This window comes from Meleagris gallopavo, chromosome 1, assembly GCF_905368555.1.
Source record: "Meleagris gallopavo chromosome 1, MGAL_WU_HG_1.1, whole genome shotgun sequence".
NCBI classification, from domain to species: domain Eukaryota; kingdom Metazoa; phylum Chordata; class Aves; order Galliformes; family Phasianidae; genus Meleagris; species Meleagris gallopavo.
In genome coordinates this window covers 160,705,136-160,726,597 of record NC_139404.1, presented here as the reverse complement: position 1 = coordinate 160,726,597, position 21,462 = coordinate 160,705,136, and the positions used below count along the sequence as shown (strand labels likewise).

The window sequence follows — 21,462 nt, the reverse complement described above, 5'->3', positions numbered from 1 at the left end:
GCTTGTTCACAATAGCAGTTCTGAGATAATTCAGAAATTTACAGATAATTTCACTATCTAATTTTCTGATGACAAATAGAGTACAGCTCTGCTATTAACCCCTGTAGCACAGTTCACATATCAAACATAAATAGATCAATAAAAAATCACTCCACTACATGTATGGTTTTATCCTTTGAGAGAGGATGAGGGGATGGATAGACTACATTTGAATTCATCATCACATTTCTAATTGGAGAAGCTCAAGACGAATTTGATATTAAAAAAACCATGAACCTATTACAGAAGTAAATGTAGCTTTCTCCTGGTGGGAAAGGAACATTTAATTGTAATCAGACATCAAAGAACAGGCAGATCTGGAAAATTCATATCTGAATAAAATTTTAAAATTAGCCCAAACTTTGGGGTTTACAGATCAGACTGCATCTAGTAAAAACAAAGAGTTTTTATATATCTTTAAACCCACTCTTACTGTGACACAGGAGTGCCTGTTATCAGTACCCAGAAAGGTCAAAATAGATATACGTTTTATTAGTAAAATAAACATTATGTGACACAATCTGTAGCAACTCTATCTAATGCATATGCTCTAACATAGTTTTATATGAGATCGTCTGTGTTAGAGTTCATTTCAATCCTGAAGAGAAGAACAAGCATGATTTCTGGTTTTAAAAAGAATGGACATAAAATATTCTGCCACACGGAAGCTAGCTCAGCATCTTTAAAATAGGCTTGCCTATGGGTCGCTGTATCATGAGAGGAATTCAGCAACTTACATATCCTTTTAGATAGAAAGGAGGAACAGGATAATGAAGATGAATATTAGTCCTGTGAACTTATTTATTTCTTATGCATGTTTTTAGAATCTTTTATTCTAAGCATGGGAGGGAATAATAAAAGATGGTTTTTATTTGCCCTTTAGGCCAGACTTCCATCAAATGTTTGTACTAAACACTGCCTTAGAAGTTTTGGACATTCCTAAGATTATACATAGTGTTGCATTCCTAAGATTATGCGTTCATATTAATTCGTGATTTCCTCTCCTGAATTTAAGTCAATTTCTATCTTCTCTCCCCATATTATATTCATGGTGTTGCTCCCTTAAACAAGTATTCAGTAGAGCCTTTCAATAAATCAACATTAAATCTTGGAAAATTGCATGTATGCTTTTGTTTTGGGCAGCATCATGAACAGATTTTCTTTTGCAGGTCCTATTGCTTCTTGACATAAAGAGGAATGTATTTTAATGTCTCTAGTTGCAATAAATTTCATGTTCTTCATGAGAAATTCTAAAAGAAACACAGGTCCTTCACTGCCTTCAGTGCCTTTGCTGTAAGGCTTGAGCAAAATGACACTCATTGCCCTTGGAAGTAAAAATTATGTCAATTTGAACTAAAAAGCAGTAAGCAAAAGCCAGAAATGCTACCTATCCACACAGCAATGGCAACTCAGCATTGCTGAGTTGAGCAAACTGGACTTCTTTTACAAGTGTCTACTGTACAGAGTTGTATGTAGTAGGACAGTTCATTGCTCTCTAATGCTTAATGCCGACAGGCAGAAGTTTTGGTTTCATTCATTTGAAGCTTTGTTCTAATACATCATACTAGCTGTGTGTACTTTACCGTCACTAATGAAGTGGTCTCTCATTCATTGTGGCTCCCTGATGTGTCTAATTGTGTTATGTTTTCAGTTTTCTGAAATTTTCTGCAAAAAGCACTTTATTTTTCTGTCTTCTCTGTGATATGCTTCTGGTGTTGCATGTTTGCTAGTTTTCTATTAGATGTTTTCCATATTAACTAGATGATTGTGAGTCTTCTGGCTTTAAGCTAAGTAGGCTGCAGTACTATCATGCTATAGTACTTTTCTTTTCTTTTTTCTTTTCTTTTCTTTTCTTTTCTTTTCTTTTCTTTTCTTTTCTTTTCTTTTCTTTTCTTTTCTTTTCTTTTCTTTTCTTTTCTTTTCTTTTCTTTTTTCTTTTCTTTTCTTTTCTTTTCTTTTTTCTTTTCTTTTCTTTTCTTTTCTTTTCTTTTCTTTTCTTTTCTTTTCTTTTTCTTTTTTCATCTTAATGTTGCTCCAGCAAAACCTGTGAAGAATACTTTAATACTCACGTAGTATCTCAGGACTGTCAGCTCATGATTTTAGAGATTTCTCAATATTCTGTTTTTCTCAGAGACTAATCTCCTTCTCCCAGATAATTACTTATAAAAGAATGTGAAGATTCTTATTTGTAATCTTCAGGTTTGCTAAGAAAAGCGAGTAGGTGCATAGGTTTTGCACTTAAAGTCAAAATAGGAAGAAATCATCATGTTCATACTATTACAATTAATAACAATAATAAAAAAAAATTAAAAACCATGAATCTTTGGTGTTTTAGTCACTTTATTTATTTATTTATTTATTTATTTATTTATTTATTTATTTTTATTCAGAGATGGCAACATATCATTTATTGGCAAATAAATACTAATTTACACATCCATACACACAGTCCTTTGAAGAACATTCTCATAACATATCTATGGAAATCTGACTCACTTCAAAGAATAAACATCTTTCTCATGTTATATAATGAAGTTTGAGTTGCACTGAGTAGCTTTACAATTATTGAATCATCTTAAAAATCAGGAGCCATGTTATGTTCACAGTTTCAAGATATATGTTCTCTTTGATATGATTATGCTCTCAAAATAATAGCATTCATTTAGAAGATTTTAAAACATCTTATCAATAGAATGTCCCACATTTCTGAAATGTTTTGAAATACAGCATTTTTTAAGAGCCTGGTTTCTTCTACCTCTCCCCTGCATATATGACTGCATATATTCCAAAGGCTTGCAGTTAAGTAGGATGCGTTTTAGAATTCTTTAGAACGAGAAGGTGTATTTCCATAGTATTTCCAGGAGGGATATGAGATGGTTTTCTAACTCTGTCCAAAAGATCACAGATTATATGCTGTACATGCAGATTTAATTCATTGTGAAGAAAGGGTAGAGAGAGGCACAGACAATCTGCAAGCAGATAACTTTAGTCATAGAGATAATAATTCCCACTCTGAGCAAGGTAGTTGAAAGGGGAAACCATTCTTTTGACTGCCAGACAGTGAAAGCAATGAAAATGGCAGTGTTGGCATTATGTCTTCTTTCCTACTGGAGTTCTCAGCTGTCTGCAGGAAAATAAGAGAACGCAGCATGGCAACTCACTTGTGACAAGATTATAATCCCAGGCTGCTAAAGAGCCATCGAATATCTCAAAGCAGGGTGAGATGCACCTTTTGTATGTTTGTTTTCTAACTAAAATCACATATCCGTAAAAAATACAGATGAAACAAACATCCTAATGCTCCAGGAGCTTGTTGATCGGAGTCTATCTAGAGGGCTTTATGGTGTGGTCCATACTATAAAGTTCAGCTTCCATAAAAAGTAAATGGTACTCAACAGCAATCACTTTATTCCTCCAAACAGCCTCTGAAGACAAGAGCCTACAATCAATCTTGGTATTTTCAAGAAACTAATAATTTATTTTTTTCTGCCAGTGAGGTTGGCCTCTACAAATCAGACCTGTGTCGTATGGGAAATCAACTTCAGCTGCAGAGATTAGAGATCTACTGCATTGATGATCAGAGGACTAGAACACTTCTCTTGTGAAGAAAGGTTGAGAGAGTTGGGCTTCTTCAGCTTGGAGAAGAATGGCTGATGCAGTGAAATAGTTCAACAAAATTACTAGGGAAGAGTTTGACCTGTATACCAGAAATACTTTTTCAAATTATTTTTATGATAAGGCTTACAGAATGTTTACTTGTTACAAGAACAGATTCAACACGGTATTAAAAAAAAAAGTCAATGTTTATATTTAGCTTAAAAGTGAGACCACTGAAAAAAGTTTTAAATGTCTGTCTTTGAATTTAAATTGAATAGAGCATTGCAACCACAGTAGCACTAGCACATTTTTTACTGTAGAGTCTTGTGTTACTGATTTGTTATTCTAAATATATTTAGCAGCTTTGAAGTAACAAGTAGAAACTCTTGATTTTCTCAGCTATCACTGCCCTTACATTCCAAAAGAATCTGACAGGATCATGTCACAGAGACTGTTCTCTTCACAAAATATTATCAGATTTTTGGGCAGATGGATGAAGTTTGACAAAGAAGTATCAGATTCTCCTTAAAAAAAAAAAAAAAAAAAAAAATTGAAAAGAACTGCACAAATCAGTGTTCTTCACAAAATACTGTTAGAGGTAACAGTAAAATATTTGCAGAGGCATTTACATAGACAAACCAATTTTATGGAAAGGCATAGTCTACCTCTGACAAATTCATTTGAATCTAAATTTTTTTTACTGCCTGCAATTCTAATTGTGCCAGAGTTTCCTAAATGCTTAGCCATACGTGATTTAACATTACGCCCATCACTGATTTTCCCCTTTTATCCATTTACACAAAAAAATAAAAATCAACACTTAATTTTGGACAATATTCATGGAGAAATGAGAAGATTACAGATGTTATTGACAGTTACCATGGTTATAAAATGTGTTTTCTTTCATCAAGCTCATTGTGCATTTTTTAGAGTAAGACAACAAGAGATAATTTCACTATAACTATGAAGTCCACAGTTTGATAAAAGAAGAAAGACAGTACATAATTAATATTTTATATTACACTCAGGACAGCAAAAAAATCTGTTGCATTCAAAGGATTTCATGACAAAGTCTAAATATTTAATATTCAGTATGATCGAATATCAAAAGATTTATGCTGGACTAATGTAAAGTATCTATCAATATATATAGTAGAAATTCTAAAGACTAATCACAGGAGGAGGGGAAAACAAGGTAGCAAAAGCAACGCAGACAGAAACAATCATACAAATAATCTCCAGCCAATAAACATTCAGTCTCTTTATTAAACCCAGTCTAAGAAGATGAAGAATTAGCTTCAGGAATAGCTTTTTATCATCATCATTTATCAGATAAATACCTATCCTTGTTCAAGAAAGTACACAGTAAAATAGCCAAATGAGATTGTAGGAAAATCAGAATTTAAAAATACCTAAGTAACATATTAAGAATGGGAAAGGAGAGAAGGAGACAGAGAAAGACAGACTGATTTTCTCCAGAAATAATTTAATAATTTAATCACTTTGAAAGACTAATGGCAAAGTTCTATGCCATTAGTACTATAATATTAGGCTGGTGTTAGAAATATTTTGTGTACCACACATATCAGCTCTCAGTGGCATACAAAATATTATGTCAAAAAAAACTCACAAGAAGTTTATATGGTGTTGATTCTGCTCAATCTAATCCTCTACATAGACCACAGATTCCCACTGAAATCTCAAGCGTCTGCTTTCAGCATTTTTTGCCAGAATCTTTGTTCTTCAGTAAAGTGTTTTCTTTCATTGTCATATTACAGACTTATAATTTGCACTTTTTCCTACTGAGCATCTATCAGTATCCACCATTTATTTTTCCTCCAGTACCTCTACTTGCCTTTCAACTTTCATTATCCTCATTAGAAACACATCCGTATTTTCACTTTCATCTTTTCCTTTAAGGAGCTGAAGGATGACAAAATAGTTTTCAAAGGGAGCTGGGTCAGGAGCATTTCTGATGAGATTTCTACTGTGCAAAGCAGAGCAAAACAGGAAACAAGAGGAAACACTAGATCTGTGTGATTTTTTTTTTTTCTTTCATAAATTGTTTTCTAAGAAAACACACCTTCTTCTGTAGCCTGGTGAGAAATATGGGAAATATTTTGAATAAAATTCTACTGTTACTGGATGATTCAACTGATAATTATATTAATTGTAATTTTTTCTGACAGAGACTATATATTCCAGTATTCCTATTCCTACCCTGTGTAGTCCTTCAGATAACTCTTATTTTCACAAAAGTGTCTTAAGATGGTGTTACTACAACTGAGAGAATTCTACTTACCACTGGTACAGCTAAGAATCAACACTGAAAAATTATTTATCATAGAGCCTTCACATTTGTAAAACTCATCAATTTCTATTTTTGGCTATAATGAAAAAGAAAGAAGAAAAAGAAATCTTGTAAGTACTGAGAACACGAAGCAAATATCCTTTTTTTCAAAAGTCCTGTATAAACATGTTTTGCCAATTCTTTCACCAATTACAGCAGAGCTGTAAATCTACCAGCATGTGCTAGCTTCAAGAATCTCTTCATTTTGCTCACAGCATCCAAATGTGAGCTAGAGATGGTTCTTTTTTTAACCTCATTCTTTATCTCATGTGACATCTCTGCTACGTAAAAGTTAAGGAAATAATCTTTTTCAAAGCAAAAAAAAAAAAAAAATCTGTTATCTTAACTAAAATAAAATTATAGAACTTTTTGAAATGACAAATGAGTTAATTAAATCAAAAGCCAATAAGAAGAAGATTTTTCAAATGGTATGTAAACAACGTTTCCCAAATCAAACTAGTCTTCTGGAAGATATGTCCAAGAATATTTAAAGCTTCTGTAGAACTATGCCAAAGACTGATAAAAGGTTTAGGGGCTCAGATGTGGACTTCTACACTTATATTTTATGTAAGTTCCATGTTTGATACCTTTGGCTTCTTTTCCATTTTTTCTTTTTAAGGATGTGCCCCAGTGCAGAAAACAGTACATCATTGCAGGTGCTTCTTGATTTTGAAATGCCTAGAAAGTTTAGACACTCTCCAAATTGAAGTGATTGCATATATAATCAATATAATATGAAAAAAAAAATAAATTCAACACAGCATGTAATAAATAACAAGTACAGCTTGTGTATTTTATATATATATATATGATATTTGTAGGTAGTTCCCTTTAAAACAATGGCTCTGATTCCTTATGTCACTTATAGACAATGGAATCTGAATTTTAATTACAGAATAGCTATTTACTTTGATTTGACATCATTCCCATGATAGGAGTCTTAGTTATTTATGAAAACTACTACACATTTGTGTGTTTGGTAACTTTTTATGATGGCTGTTATCAAATACTAGAAGGCAGACAAAAAAAAAAAAAAGAAATGACATCACTGGGATATTTTTTCAAGAAAAAAGTACATGACAATGAAAGAATCGTCTTTCTCAAGTCAGGTCAATGGTCTGTTTTGACTAATGTTCTGCCTCTAACTGAGTCCAGGGAAGATGATTTTGGGAAAGGTATAAGAAAATAGGGAAAGAGTAAAGCAATTCTTCCCTCCCACAAGGCTTCAAAAATTCCTGCATTTTCATGTTCAAGGACTTCCTAAGCAAAAGATTGCATCTGTATCATGGATTTCATATTGCTTGTAGATTTTTCTCCAAGAATTTTTAATTCTTTGTACAGAATTCAGTTATATTTGTAGAAAGCAGAACATCCTATGAAAATGAATTCTGATTTAATTTTGAATTATATGAAATTCTTTTACTTAATTATAATTATTTCTGATTCCACGTGTCTGCATTGTATCACTTCAGTCAATCATTTTTTATTTTGAATACTTACAGTGTCATTGCGGAAAAGAAAGAGTGAGGACTATATGTAGTAATCTAGGTAGATGTACTGTATAAATATCTACTGTAATAATTCAATTATCATTCTTACTGTTTGCCCTCTTTATAAACTTCTATTTTTGATCAACAATTTACTAACTGATATTTAAAATGGGCTAAGAGCTTCTTTCTAGAGTATTTATACCTGATCTTGTACCTATTGATGATTCCAAGCAGAAGGTTGATTTTTCTAATACTGGGCATTATTTTGCATTTATTGTCATTGAACTTCATCTGTCATTCTAGTTGCTGCTCTTTACTGTGAAATCTTTGTGCATATTAAGTCAATAGAAGTTTTGATTGAGCTGAAAATTGATAATAATAAAAGTGATAGAATAAAACCAAATTTAATAATCTTGCTTCTCATCCCGTATCCTAGATTTATTATATAAGAGTATTTAAACAACATGGATCCAAGTACCAAGCCTTGTGGGTTAATTATATTACTTTTCCACTTTACTAAGTGACTATTTAAGTGATTTTTTTTTTTCCACCCTTTAACATGTTATTGGTCATGAAATCCTCTTATTCACTGATAATTTTTTTCTAGTTGATAGCACCTGTAAACAGATGTATGATGTTTCAATCAGATGACAGGTACACTTAAAAAAAAGAAAATCTATCACTCTTTTAACCACAGACTTTCTTCTACAAATATCCTGTTTAATCATAGTCTCATATTATCATTTTTAACATGTGTATTAGTGTGCTTACGAGTTATTATTTAGCATAGTCTCTAATATGTCTAAAATAGAAGTCAGACATGAAGATATTTAATTTCACAGATGCTTTTGGTACCCTTAAGAAAACAATCATTACATTCATTTGTTCATCTCATACTAAAGCCAGTGTGACCAATACTCTACCCACCACAAACAAGATAAGCAATGAAGTAATGAAATTTTTTTGGCAGATATACTGCTTCTGATATCTTTAAACATGTATGTGTATGTTTGTAGATAGTAGATAAATAGATAGATATAAATATTATAATGCTGTTGGCAGATTGCTCCACAAAATCTTTTTTGACTAGGCTTGCTGTGTAGTTAAATGCACCTTGCCAAATCTAGACTGTCTTTGCACATCTGGACATACTTTCTCCTTTTCAGTTTTAATACTTTCCTCCCTTCTTGTTGAAATTGGCCATTGTCAGGCAAAAGTGGAAGAATCATAGGACCAGAAAACCAATAGACAGGAATGACCTTGCATCAAGCTCTATAGAAGCAGGGAGGAAAAAAAAAAAAAATCCTCCTAGATTTTTCTTCTACATTTTTTTCTTTTCTCTCTACTATATTTTTATTTGATGGTGATCTATTTTTACTTTATGATGTAAAATATATACACTCTGCCAAGAGCAGGTTCCCAATCCATTTGCATCCACGTGAGGTTTTCTAGCTCTTCAATTCTCAATCTTTGGCTTAAGGAAAGTATGGGTCTCTTCTTTACTGCTACAAAAGTCCAGAACTTTCTCACAGGTAAAAAAAAAAAAGAGTTTAATCTCACCCAAGACTTCAAATGAAGAATTCACATTTCTGGAGTAAGAATTCAATTAGACCTTTAAGTGCAGAGCAGGTCCCCGCTCTAACACAGATATAAACCTAGAGATAAGAATGATTCATACATTAGGAAACTTAATTTATTGTTGCATTATTGTATTACAGGGATGTAATGAATGCAATAATGAAACTATATGTTCATAATCAGGGAATTGGCTATGCACAATGATCGTGTGTATGTAAATGAAAATACATCTAGCACTTGAGCACTAGCACAGATAATCTGTACTGTTAAATATTTACTCAATTTTTTACTTTGTTTTTGCCTGTACTTTTTGCATATCCCTAGTCATACTTTTAATTTTTATTTTATGTTTATATACATTCTGCTTTTATACAACACATTCATTTTAGTGTTTAAAACAGAGAACAAGCAAAAGCTTTGAATATTAGATCATATTTACATGAAAGAGCATAACATTTTTAACCGGTAAAGGAAGAAACAAGGCAGTGCATCTCTGTAATGAAATTAAAGACTCAGATGCATGCTCTGTGACATGAGCATATCAGAAATCATTTATTGATCTAAGATCAAGATTTAAGAAAAAAAATATAATACAAGAAAAGAAAAAAAAAGAGTGAAAGCACCAATAAATTTCTTAGAAAATATTCATATGGTCAAAATATTTACTATACTCTCAGACATAATTAGCCCTGTTCTCTGCTTCTGTGCAGGTGACAAGCAGGTTATTTTAATACATCTTCACTGCCACAAGCTGGAAAGACTTGAGATAACATTGCGCAGTAGCTCAGAAGAACAGACTGAATGTTTTCCAGTAGTATAAGCATTTTTGTTTTTCATTTTATAACTTGACTAGATCTCCTTTATATTCTTATATTTTGATACATTGCTGCAGTTTTTATTTGTCTCATAACACCGTGACTGTAAGCCATGATTTTGAAGTTAAGATAATATATATTGGGCAAATTTTCTCCTTTGGAATTTGTGAATACACTATACAGTGGATTAACCTGTTGCCTCATTCAAGAATGGGGACATCTCTAGAACTCAAAGCTAAATTTTGCTTTCCCACTGCAAGTAAAACCCATGAAGTGAAATGGCCTGCCCTTAGATTACCCTCCTTTCATCTCTCTAATCCTTAAGGTAAAACCTTTTTGGTGCACGTCTTCTTTGCTCATTTCAAAAATAGAAGAATAAACTATACAAATTGCACTCTCCTGAAGCTAAATAATGCAGCGGCAGGACAAGGGGAAGTGGTTTTGAACTGCAAGAGGGTAGATGTAGGCTAGATACTAGGGAGAAATTCTTTACCGTGAGGATGGTGAGACACTGGAACAGGTTGCCCAGAGAGGCTGTGGATTCTCTCCCTGGAAGCATTCAAGGCCAGGGTGAATGGGGCTTTGAGCAACCTGGTCTAGAGGGAGGTGTCCCTGCCTATAGCACGGGTTGGAACTAGATGATCTTAGAGGTCCTTCCAACCTAAACCATTCGATGATTCTACAATATATGGTTGAATCCTCTAGCAAACTCTTGTGTGACAACCAGTAATTCAGTTTGGACCAACAGTGCATTTTTTTTAAGCAAATTTACTTAAATTAATCTCAATTTACTCAATAACAACACTTTGCTTCACTTCAGAGTCTGTCTGTGAATGTACAAACTGAGCCTTTTTCAGGATGAAACTAAACTAAGATTTCCATTGGACTCCAGGTGCAAATGGGCTTTAAGTTCATGGACCAGGTAAATCTGAAATAAAGGCATAATGTAACATGTAATAAGCATCAGGCTGTCAGAACAACTGTTTTGCTCTACCTATTATCTTCTGTTGTTCCAGAATTCTTAGTTATGTAGATATTATCCATGAAGGAACTATTATCATCATGCCAAATTCCTCTTGATGACAAAAGAAGAAAAAAAGCTTAATGACAGTGAGAAACATTGAAATATTAAGCACATTTTTACTAAATAATAACTATTAAAATTGACAGATGGTAAAGCATATTTGAATTAGCATAGCTGATGAAAACCTATAAAAACACGTGGCATCATTACATCCACTTTTTTTATTTTTATCTCCAAATAGTTTTACGTATAATTATGTATTGCTTCTGGTACCAACATTAGGGGAAAAAAAAAAAAAAAAAAACCCTAAATTCCAAATAACATGTTTCCATATTGTCCTGACATGTGTACTATTATTTCAAAGAAAAATGTGCTTTTTTGGTCTTTTTTTTTTTTTCTTTTCCATTATTTTCCATTATTTTCCAATATATTTTGAGAACATAACAAATTTTACTTACTAATTCTTTACTAAATTGCTGTGAACCAAGTAACAATAAGAGGTTTTTTTTTTTCAAGCTGGAGATCGGTTGTGTATCTAGGCAGCATCAGTGTCTGGCTAGAATTTAATATTTCTAAATTCAGGTTTTAGGCCTGATCAAAGAGAAAATAGATTTCACCTGATTTTTTTAACAATAGAGTTGGTAAAAGTATAGTTAATGCAAATCAGGACTCCTAAAGAAAGCTCAATAACATCAACATCATAGTCATTATCTAAAGGTGTTAAAATAACTGCCACTTGCTGACACCAGTGTGGATTACACTTGAGATATACACACTGAAGAACCAATTAATAGAAACCAGTTTTCTCTCTCCTAAAATCACATTTTGAAGACATTCATGTCTGAATATCACAAGCAATTGCACAAATCATCAAGCAGCTTCTCAGGATTGCAAAGATGGGAACAAGTGTTCCAGTGTGTTATCTGCAGACATATTACACATGGGGTCATGGAAGTAAATAGAGTTATTTTGTGGAGAGAGCAAATATAAAGCAAAATGGAATCTCAAGTAGTCAGGTACAGAAGGCAAAAATAAAATAAAATAAAATTAAATTAAATTAAATTAAATTAAATTACATTAAATTAAAAAAAAAAAGGAAACTGAAAATAAAATATTTTAGAGATTACACGCAACAAAAAAGTTCTCTGGAGTAAAAAACTTTATTTGCCAGATAGAAGAAAGTGTAACTCAGGGCAAGCTAACCAAAATAAAAAGAAAACTGGTCCATATTATGATAAAGGGATGAATTATTATTATTATTATTTTGAGTTTAAAAAGTTCCTCTCTCAAAAGGAAATGTATACTGTCATTACATATCTAGAAACATAGCGCAATGATGAACTTTATGAACACAACTTAGTTGAAAAAATGCTCAACTGATTTGATTAAAATACTATATATCCTCTGTTGCACAAACCATCTTTACTTTTTGAACCACTTTTATTTATTTAAAGACCTGAAGGATGGAGGCACTGTTTCTTTTGGATGTGTATTAAGTACTTTTATGATGAAATTCTATAGCCTGCATCATGCAGGTAAGAACAGTCAATTGTAATTGTTCCTGTTGACTTTAAATCCTATGAAGTAAAACTAAGTGACACTAGGTAAAAAATATACCTGCTTCTGGACTTCTTTCTTCCTTGATCAGAATATTCTGAGTAGTGTAAAGTTATTTTCTCAGTATCTGGATCCCATCACACCTGGCTGTTATATTTTACAGTTTAGTCTTAGAAATAAGCAGCAGGATGTCAGAAAGTACTCACAGATTTTGGATCTTATTCAGTCCTTTCAAGCAGTGGAGATCATTTCTAGACTTTCTAAAAATTATTTCCTTTCAGAACAAGCAGTAGTTAGCAGAGATAGTATCTCTAAAACTTATATCTAAGGCTACTGTTAACACAACTCAGCTATGTGGTACCTTGACTTAGCCTGAAAACCAGACATGATGATGACTGCATTACTTTTTGTGTGATTTTGGCTATAGGCAATGCCTTATCTTGACCCTTCTACATGATGATCTTGTTAAATCCATAGAAATCTTGTATTACATTTTGTGCTGACATTCTCAGTTTATTCCTGCAATGATACCCTACATAAAAACAGATAAATCACTGAAGAAAAACAGAAAAAAATTTTTCCCTTCTTTCAGACATACATATAGAATAACTCAAGGGTTTACTTTTTTTTTTTTTTTTTTTTTTTTTTTTTTTTACCATAGTGGCCACGCCTCAATCACTTACTACAGAGTGTTAGGGAAGCTTTCTTTTTAGTCTCTACAGATGGGTTATCTAAAGTGCAAACTACACAAGAAACAACTAAAATGTACATGTGGGAAATGCTATGTATTGTATTTTTTCAGGATATGCAGTCTTTTAAGGAACATATGCATTCAAGAAGTATAAATGTTCTGAGACTTTTAATTAAAATATCATATTAAAGCATTGGAAATATCAGTTTCATGTGCCCTGCCTCTAAAAAAGGAAAACATTTTATATAGGTGATAAAGCAATATCAAAGCTAAATAATTCTTAGATTATATAGACAGTCAAGTAATAAAAAAAAAAAAAAAAAAAAAGATTCTTAGGAGAGAGTTACCTTCTATTTGCATTCTGAATAGAAGTTGAATGACTTTATTAGTCATAGGTACCCTTCAGTGTAATGCTAAGAAATTCCAACATTTAAAACATGTATTTTGAAGTCAATCGATCAGTGTCATGCAGTAACATCGCTGCAAAAATACATCTTACATACCAAACACAACCACTGCTGCAGGAATATGGCATTTTATTATTATTATTATTATTATTATTATTATTATTTTGACAAATGTTACAGAAACAGAGAAATATATGGCATCCTGGCTTCCTGTCTAGTATCAGAAATGGTGTGGTGAGCAAGACTACGGAAGTAATCCTGCCTCTGTACTTGGCACTGGTGAGGCCCCACCTCAAGTACTGTGTTCGGTTTTGGGCACCTCAGTACAGAAAGGACACTGAGGTGCTGGAGCAGGTCCAAAGGGCAGCAAGACTTGTGAAGGGCTTGGGGAATATGCTCTAAGAGAGTCTGAAGGAATGGATGCTGTTTAGTCTGGGGAAAAGGAGGATGAGGGGAGATCTTATTGCTCTCTTCCAATATCTGAAAGGTGCTTACTGTGAGAGCAGGGTTGGTCTCTTCTCACTGGTGACAGGTGACAGGACAAGGGGATATGGCCTCAGGTTGCACTAGGGTAAGTTCAGGTTGGATATCAGGAAAAAGTTCTTTACAGAAAGGATTGTAAAGCACTGGAATAGGCTCCCCAGGGAGGTGGTTGAGTCACCATTCCTGAATGTGTTTAAAAACCGTTTGTATGTTTAGAGTTAGGGTAGTATGGCTTGGTTATGGTTGGATTTGGTGATCTTTAAGGTCTTTTCCAACCTGAGCAATTATATGATTCTATGATTCTATAAACCCATAGCTCTGAATTTGTTCTGTCTCTTTCCACTGCTTTATTTTCAGTCAAATGCTTATGCCTATATGCTCTAAAGAGCTTAACACAATTCAACTCAATTAACATATCTTTCTCCTGCCATTTGATGATTCCCAAATTATAAATTTAAACAAGGTAACACAGAAAATCCTTTCATGGTAAACAAGCACCAGAGTTGCTAGCAAACAGTGGCCCTTCAAGCATCCTCCTTGAAGCTATGTATGCCTTGAAAGTGCCCATCTGTTTTTCAGTTTCTTTTTAGGAAAAGAATTCATGTTTTCACCCAAGGGAAGCCTTGCTCAGCTGTCAATAGTATTAGAGTAATTTCCTCATTAAGTAAGAATGTAACCTGGTGAGGATCCTTTGTAAGTCAATAACTACTTAGCTAAAATTAAATAAGTTATTTAGTTAATATCTTGGTAAAATGTGGATTTAATATCTGAGGTGTTCAGTAATGGGACACTGTTCATTGCAGTGCCAAACAGTTCAAGATACATGAGCAAAATTTCATTAGCCTTTAGTAAACATTACTACATAATATTTGCAGAGTGTTCCAAGTTGCAATATGATGCAGAACAGGAGAGCACTTACCAGTCCAGCAATTTGTCTTATATGTGCAGATCTAATCACGCTTTATTACTCAAGACTCAAAGTGGATGGAAAATATAAATTAAGAGATTAGAGTCTGAAGAAAACTAAAAAAAAAAAAGAAAGAAAAAATAGTTGATTACAATTTATGTTCGAGAACAACAGTAGCTGGAGAACAGTTAAATGAATTATTTATTCCATGAAAAAAAAGCATAAACAAACATTCTCTTGCACTTCTCAAACCAGTTCCTACAGCAAGCTCACTTGATGTCATTTTGGCGCAATTACCAGAAAAGCCAAGGAGGAAAGGAATATAGATACAGATCTAAAATATTACCACTTCGTATTCAAAAAGCATGACTTAAAGAAGAGACACATGACAAAATTGCTGATTGCTTTTAAATACAGACATTGAATTCCACTTTATCTCTGTTCCAAGGGGACTGAATATAGAAGTAGCAAAAATGATCTTAAGTTCTCTTTTTAAAATTTTCTTCTGTGAACTTTTTAACAGATGTTTGAACAATTCATTTATTTTTCCTTTGTGAACTTGCAGTTGGGAAGTGGTAGAATAACTTGATTATAATTTCTGCAGTATCTAATAACACATGATGCTTTTCTCTGGTGCAAAATATATGTCTGTTTTCTTTATAAGTCAAAAGAAAAAAAAGTCTAATAACTGTTTGTAGGCGAGGTAAGATTTACTACTCTGCCTGCATTTAACATTAAAAAATAGAAGTCAACTGTCCAAGTCTTAGAACTCAAAACACTTCTATGTTTTTGTTATAAGAGAAGAGAAGAGAAGAGAAGAGAGAGAAGAGAAGAGAAGAGAAGGAGAAGAGAGAAGAGAAGAGAAGAGAAGAGAAGAGAAGAGAAGAGAAGAGAAGAGAAGAGAAGAGAAGAGAAGAGAAGAGAAGAGAAGAGAAGAGAAGAGAAGAGAAGAGAAGAGAAGAGAAGGAAGAGAAGGGAAGGGAAGGAAGGGAAGGGAGGGAAGGGAGGAAGGGAAGGGAAGGGAAGGGAAGGGAAGGGAAGGGAAGGGAAGGAAGGGAGGGAAGGAAGGAAGGGAAGGGAAGGGAAGGGAAGGGAAGGGAAGGGAAGGGAAGGGAAGGAAGGGAAAGGGAAGGGAAGGGAAGGGAAGGGAAGGGAAGGGAAGGGAAGGGAAGGGAAGGGAAGGGAAGGGAAGGGAAGGGAAGGGAAGGGAAGGGAAGGGAAGGGAAGGGAAGGGAAGGGAAGGGAAGGGAAGGGAAGGGAAGGGAAGGAAGGGAAAAAAAGAACCTCAAAAGAGCCGTATGTTTGACTGGACATACTGAATTAAGGGGATAGATACTGTAATGTCTTTGTTTTTTTTTTTTTTTTTTTTTTTTCCTGCACTTTGGACTACATTGTAGAATGGTAACATTTGTAGCTTTGTCCTCCATTACTAGTTTGTATAAAGGAATCTTTAATCTAGAATGTATCACTTTCTAGCCCTCTTAATATTAAACCTCTTAGCTTTCAGCTTTTTTGATTAACAAATTAAGTCCCAAACCCAATTTGCTTGCAGTACACCTCAGGAAATTAACTTTCTTGTTTTTGAGAAGCAGTTTTCTGACTTATCTTTCCATGGATGGTTTTATTTTGTTCTCATTTTCTACTGTGGTTAAAGTACAAAAGGAAAAACAGTTTATGAGAGCAAATTATATAGACTGCAACAGTTATATTTTCCATCACCAGCTGGCTTCTCTTGTCCTTATAAGTTAGACAGCAAAAAGATAAGCAATAGAATTGAAATGAATAAATCCTTTGTTGACTTCAGGAAAAAAAAAAAAAAAAAAGATTGTATCATTATGAAAATGGTGCTTCTTTTCAAAGAATCACACATAATTGTGCAGAGCCAGAGTTAAATGAACCAGTAAATGAATTGGTGTTAATAATTATATTGAATATGCATGCAATTTCAAGTATTAACTAATAAAAATGATTGATAATTTTTAGATAATTATATTTAAGAATATGAAAGAAGTTTTAACAAAATGTGACTTGTAGCTTTTTAGAGAAGTTAATTAAATACTTGTTAAACATAAGAGTAATTTATTATATCACTGGTCTTTTATGAATAAAATAAAATAAAAAGGAAATAATCTACAATTTTTTATAGAGTTGGAGTGTCACAAGCCAGTAAACATAAATCTCGAGTATTTAAAGTTGTTCCTCTCAGTCTGTACTATCAATCTAATTCCTGAAATATTTTATGATTTGACATCCTGTAATGTACAATGGCAGATTTGCCTTTAATTCTCATTACAGGCGTATTAGAAGAAAGGGAAGAAAAAAGAAGGAAGGAATAACATTAATTTAAAATACACTGGAATTCAAAATAAGTTTCATGGCTTCTGACCTTTGATACTTTAATTATCCTGAGATACTTTAAAAGGGGAATGACAATTCTTTATATTGCATTTATTTATTTATTTATTTATTTATTTATTTATTTATTTATTTATTTATTAGATTTGATCTGGGAGTAGAAAATTTTGATCATGTAATCACAATAAATGCAAACAATCAAAAAAGGAAGGAAGGAAGGAAGGAAGGAAGGAAGGAAGGAAGGAAGGAAGGAAGGAAGGAAGGAAGGAAGGAAGGAAGGAAGGGAAGGGAGGGAGGGAGGGAAGGAGGGGGGGGGAGAGAGGAGGAACATTAAGTTTTAGAGCTAAAAGAACAATCATAAAATTTTCTAAGTGTTTGACAATAGTTATGCCACTAAAACCATCATCACACATACAGTACCATCCAGTTTACATCAATTTTGCTGACTAATAAGCAATAGTACTCAAAGGCAAGCAGCAGTTCTCATCAACTTACCAAATGCAGATGAAGGAATATTTATAGGAAACTGTTCATTTGTCACAATGAGGAACAGTACTCCATCCTTTATAAACAAACAAACAAACAAACAAACAAATAATAAATAAATAAATATTTATAGAAATATTTTTATAGAAATTCCAAATATTGAAAAGATACGCATAATAACTTCTACACTGCATGTCACCTAAATCAAATACCTGGAAAGGACTCAAAAATTCTCAACACAGTATGTTTTCTCACCTTAACTGGTCTTGGCATTCTTTGAATGGTACTAAGTGTTTTAAAATAACATTACACAAGCTGCTGAAAACAAAGATGTAGGAAAAAGAAACAAGAAAAGATAAAGAAAGAAGAAAAAAGAAAAAAAAAAAAAGAAAAAAAGAAAAAAAGAAACAAGAAACAAGGGAAAAAAAGAAAAAAGAGGGAAAAAAAAGAAAAAAAAAGAAAAAGGAAAAAAGAAAAAAAGAAACAAGAGAAAGAGTCAACAGCAATTAATCAGTCAAAAGAGCAATTCAGACTTACTGAAAGCAGTAGTAAGGATGAGCAAAACAGTAAAGATTGGCCAGAAGATGCCCTGGTAAGAGAATTTTTTTGTAAGCTGTAGGATATTTCAAATTTGAAGACAGTAACAGAATGGTAAATAATGAAATGTGATAAACACACCAATAATTAAATTCATAGAAATTCAGTGTCCCCTAGTCACTTTTCTTTCTTGGGGAATGAATTTGTTCTTTAATTAAACCTGTAATTTATGTTCTGTCAAGCAGATATCTAACAAGGCTTATACTACAGTAACGTATATTAGTATGTATGTAGAATATATATAATGCATATAACAAAATACATTTTTGTATACTTATATATACGAGTAACAGAATAAATGTATAAAATATATAGTATGTTAGTAAAAGTATTCTATTTTTCTTACTTATTAACAGATATATATCTTGTTTGCAGCAACTAATTGCATATGTATCTTGGGCAAGTTACATATGGATGGATAACAAAACTGTTTTACCTCATCAATCAACAAAAAACCTGTACCACTGAGTTTAGTGTAACTATTTCAAATGTGACAGCTCAGAGGATTGAAAGCACTTCAAGTAATTTTAGCATTCAACAGTTCTCTCCTGTTTAATTGTATGCATTTAAAGAAAGGCAAAAAAAAAACTGTAGTTCATTTAAACCAGTAAAACTTTTAATAACTTTGTATATGTATAAGCTAAGTTGACCTGATCAGTTATTTTTGTTTAAATTTAAACAATGTCTATTGGAGTCCCATCTATCTGATAACGTCTTTGTTATATATCTTTGAAGTTTACATTGTTGTTATTTGCTATATACAGTACAAGGCCACAGATCCTTCATTTCATTACGTGCTATATAGAACATAAATTAAAATAATAATATCATTATTTTATGAGAGTTTGTATCCTAAGCAAGCCCAGTATTTTTTAACAGAAATAGCTGTACAGATTCTGTGAAGAGGTTATACCATGTAGACCGAAGGGAAATTTGTTTCTCTTAGAATAAACTCTGAACAATGGCATGAAAACAGATTCATCATTTTGAAGTAAGATCAAGGACAGCTCTGTGGAGAACTTTTTTTTCTTTTCCCATAGCAGTGCATAATGAAAAGGATTTGCATTGTTACTGTATAAAATGTCTCTAGAAATCAGCTTAAGAGAAGATCTCCATACAAGTCACAAACAAAATGCAGGTTAAGGAACTGTAGGTACTGTAAAAACTTTTCAGGCCTGTGCTTTGACCTATAAAAAGTATCTGACCTTAAAATTTACCAGCATTAGAAATGAATTATTGCCAGAATTATGTCATTAAGCAAAGTGTTGACATATGACCACATTTAACTTTCAACAAAGTTCTCACTATGCAGTTTTTGCTTTTTCTTTTCCTTTTTTTCCCTCTTACTTTGACAAAGAATAAGAGTGAGATGTTAACATGAGTCTTGGAAGTTCAATTTCCACCTTGTATTCATGGTTTTGGCTCAGTGGTGACATATACTTGGCATATTCTACTTAATCAGTGTTAATCATATTTTCCTTCAGCTTATCTTCATTTCATCTGTCTTATACATTCAGTATTTCTGGTTTCAAAGTCATTTTTATTGTCTTATTTTTTAAGTTCTTCCTTGTTGGTTACTTAATTTTTTAACATGGTTAAACAGGATTTTAGAAAGCATCTCCCAAAAGAAAGCTAATCCGTGTAGTATGAAGTTCACCTTCAAAGTATATTTGATCACACTGTACTTCTTGTTACAGAACATAAAAAATTAAGGTCAAAATGACTAAATTGTATTTCAGTCAGGATTCCTGATATAAAGTCCATCATCATTACTAGAAGTAGTTAGCAAAGCAAAGAGAATTCAGAAAAGTAGCTTTTAGGGGATGCCTTTTATGAAGTACTGTACCAGTAGAGTGCAGAATAATTTTGATCTCACCCAGGATTCTGTAGGAAATTAAGAACCTTTAATTTTATGACATGATGTATGATAGTTTGAAATAAAGAGCACAGAAATTCTTAAATGTCTATGCACATAGCACTTTGTAAACAAGAAGTATAGCCAGAAAGTCTGGTCTGTTTCTGGAAACAATCTCCAGGCTCATTGTTTGTCTGAATTTCAACCACTACAAAGAAAGCACATTTATTATTAAGTAGTACCCCATTGAATTCCAGATTTAAGGATGCCTACTCCTTATACAAATCATGAAAATTTGATATAGAGACAAAGGAATGTATAATTCACATTGGAAAATGACAAGAGGATCACATGTAACTAATAAATAATCATATGTACATAGGCAAAGGAATATTACACTCATGGTACTCAAAATAATTATTTGCCAATAATTTGGCATCAGTATGCCAGAAATCTATGCGCCTTCTTATTTGCGTTTGAAACACATAGTTTTCTTCATTAAAGATGAAAAAGAGCCTGCACACTCCACTTGGAAAGAACCGCACCAGCAGATGTGCTCCACTTTTTCACAGATGCTATGACAGCATCGTTCCTAGGAAAATGTTGACCATACAGTGTATATTTATCTACCCAAACAGAAGGCACCAAATCTGAACTACAGTGTGGGTGTTGTGGGACAGTCCAGCGAAGACTGGCAATGTGCTTTATGGTCTTCAGACTGGTATGATTCCCGGGATTACCATGTTGCAAGAGAAAGGTTGTCTTATTCTCTGGCCTGACAGGGGAAGTGCAAGACTTCAGTTTAGCCAGCATTGCTACACAGCAGTCAGAGTTGATGATCTGGAATCCAGAAGATCACTTTCCTAACCAAAAGACAATGTGTGTCACTTCACTTGCTAAGAGCTGTGCCTTAAACTTTTTCTTTGATGGGGGATTCATGTTGCCATTCCAGTGACTGCCATTTTGACTCTGGCTTATAGTTGTGTCACTACGTCTCATCACTGCTAATGATGCGATCCAGAAAACTGTCACCTTCATTGTCATATTTGTTCAGTAAGTCCTGATAAATTTGCATATGGTCTTCCTTCTATTCCTGTATGAGCATTCATGGGACCTACCTGGAACAAACTCTACATCATTCCAACATTGTCACTACCAAAGCACTGAAGCCAAAATTCAGCCCCATACACTATTCCCTGGTCATAATCCACTGATTCATGGGGAAGAGCTG

At 33.2% G+C, this 21,462-nt stretch overlaps 1 long non-coding RNA gene across 2 annotated transcripts; it reads right to left on the bottom strand.

Moving 5' to 3' along the window:
• Window positions 1–5,601: 5,601 nt before the first annotated feature.
• LOC104917486 (uncharacterized) lies at window positions 5,602–18,638 on the bottom strand. 2 transcript variants are annotated; one of them, XR_014881278.1, is made up of 4 exons: window positions 17,789–18,638; window positions 14,951–15,054; window positions 9,037–9,131; window positions 5,602–6,023 (listed from the first exon to the last, which is right to left on the bottom strand). It is a non-coding gene; the product is annotated as an uncharacterized LOC104917486 (long non-coding RNA). The 2 variants fall into 2 exon arrangements; XR_014881277.1 differs by lacking the exon at window positions 17,789–18,638 and having other exon boundaries at window positions 14,951–15,474.
• Window positions 18,639–21,462: the final 2,824 nt, after the last annotated feature.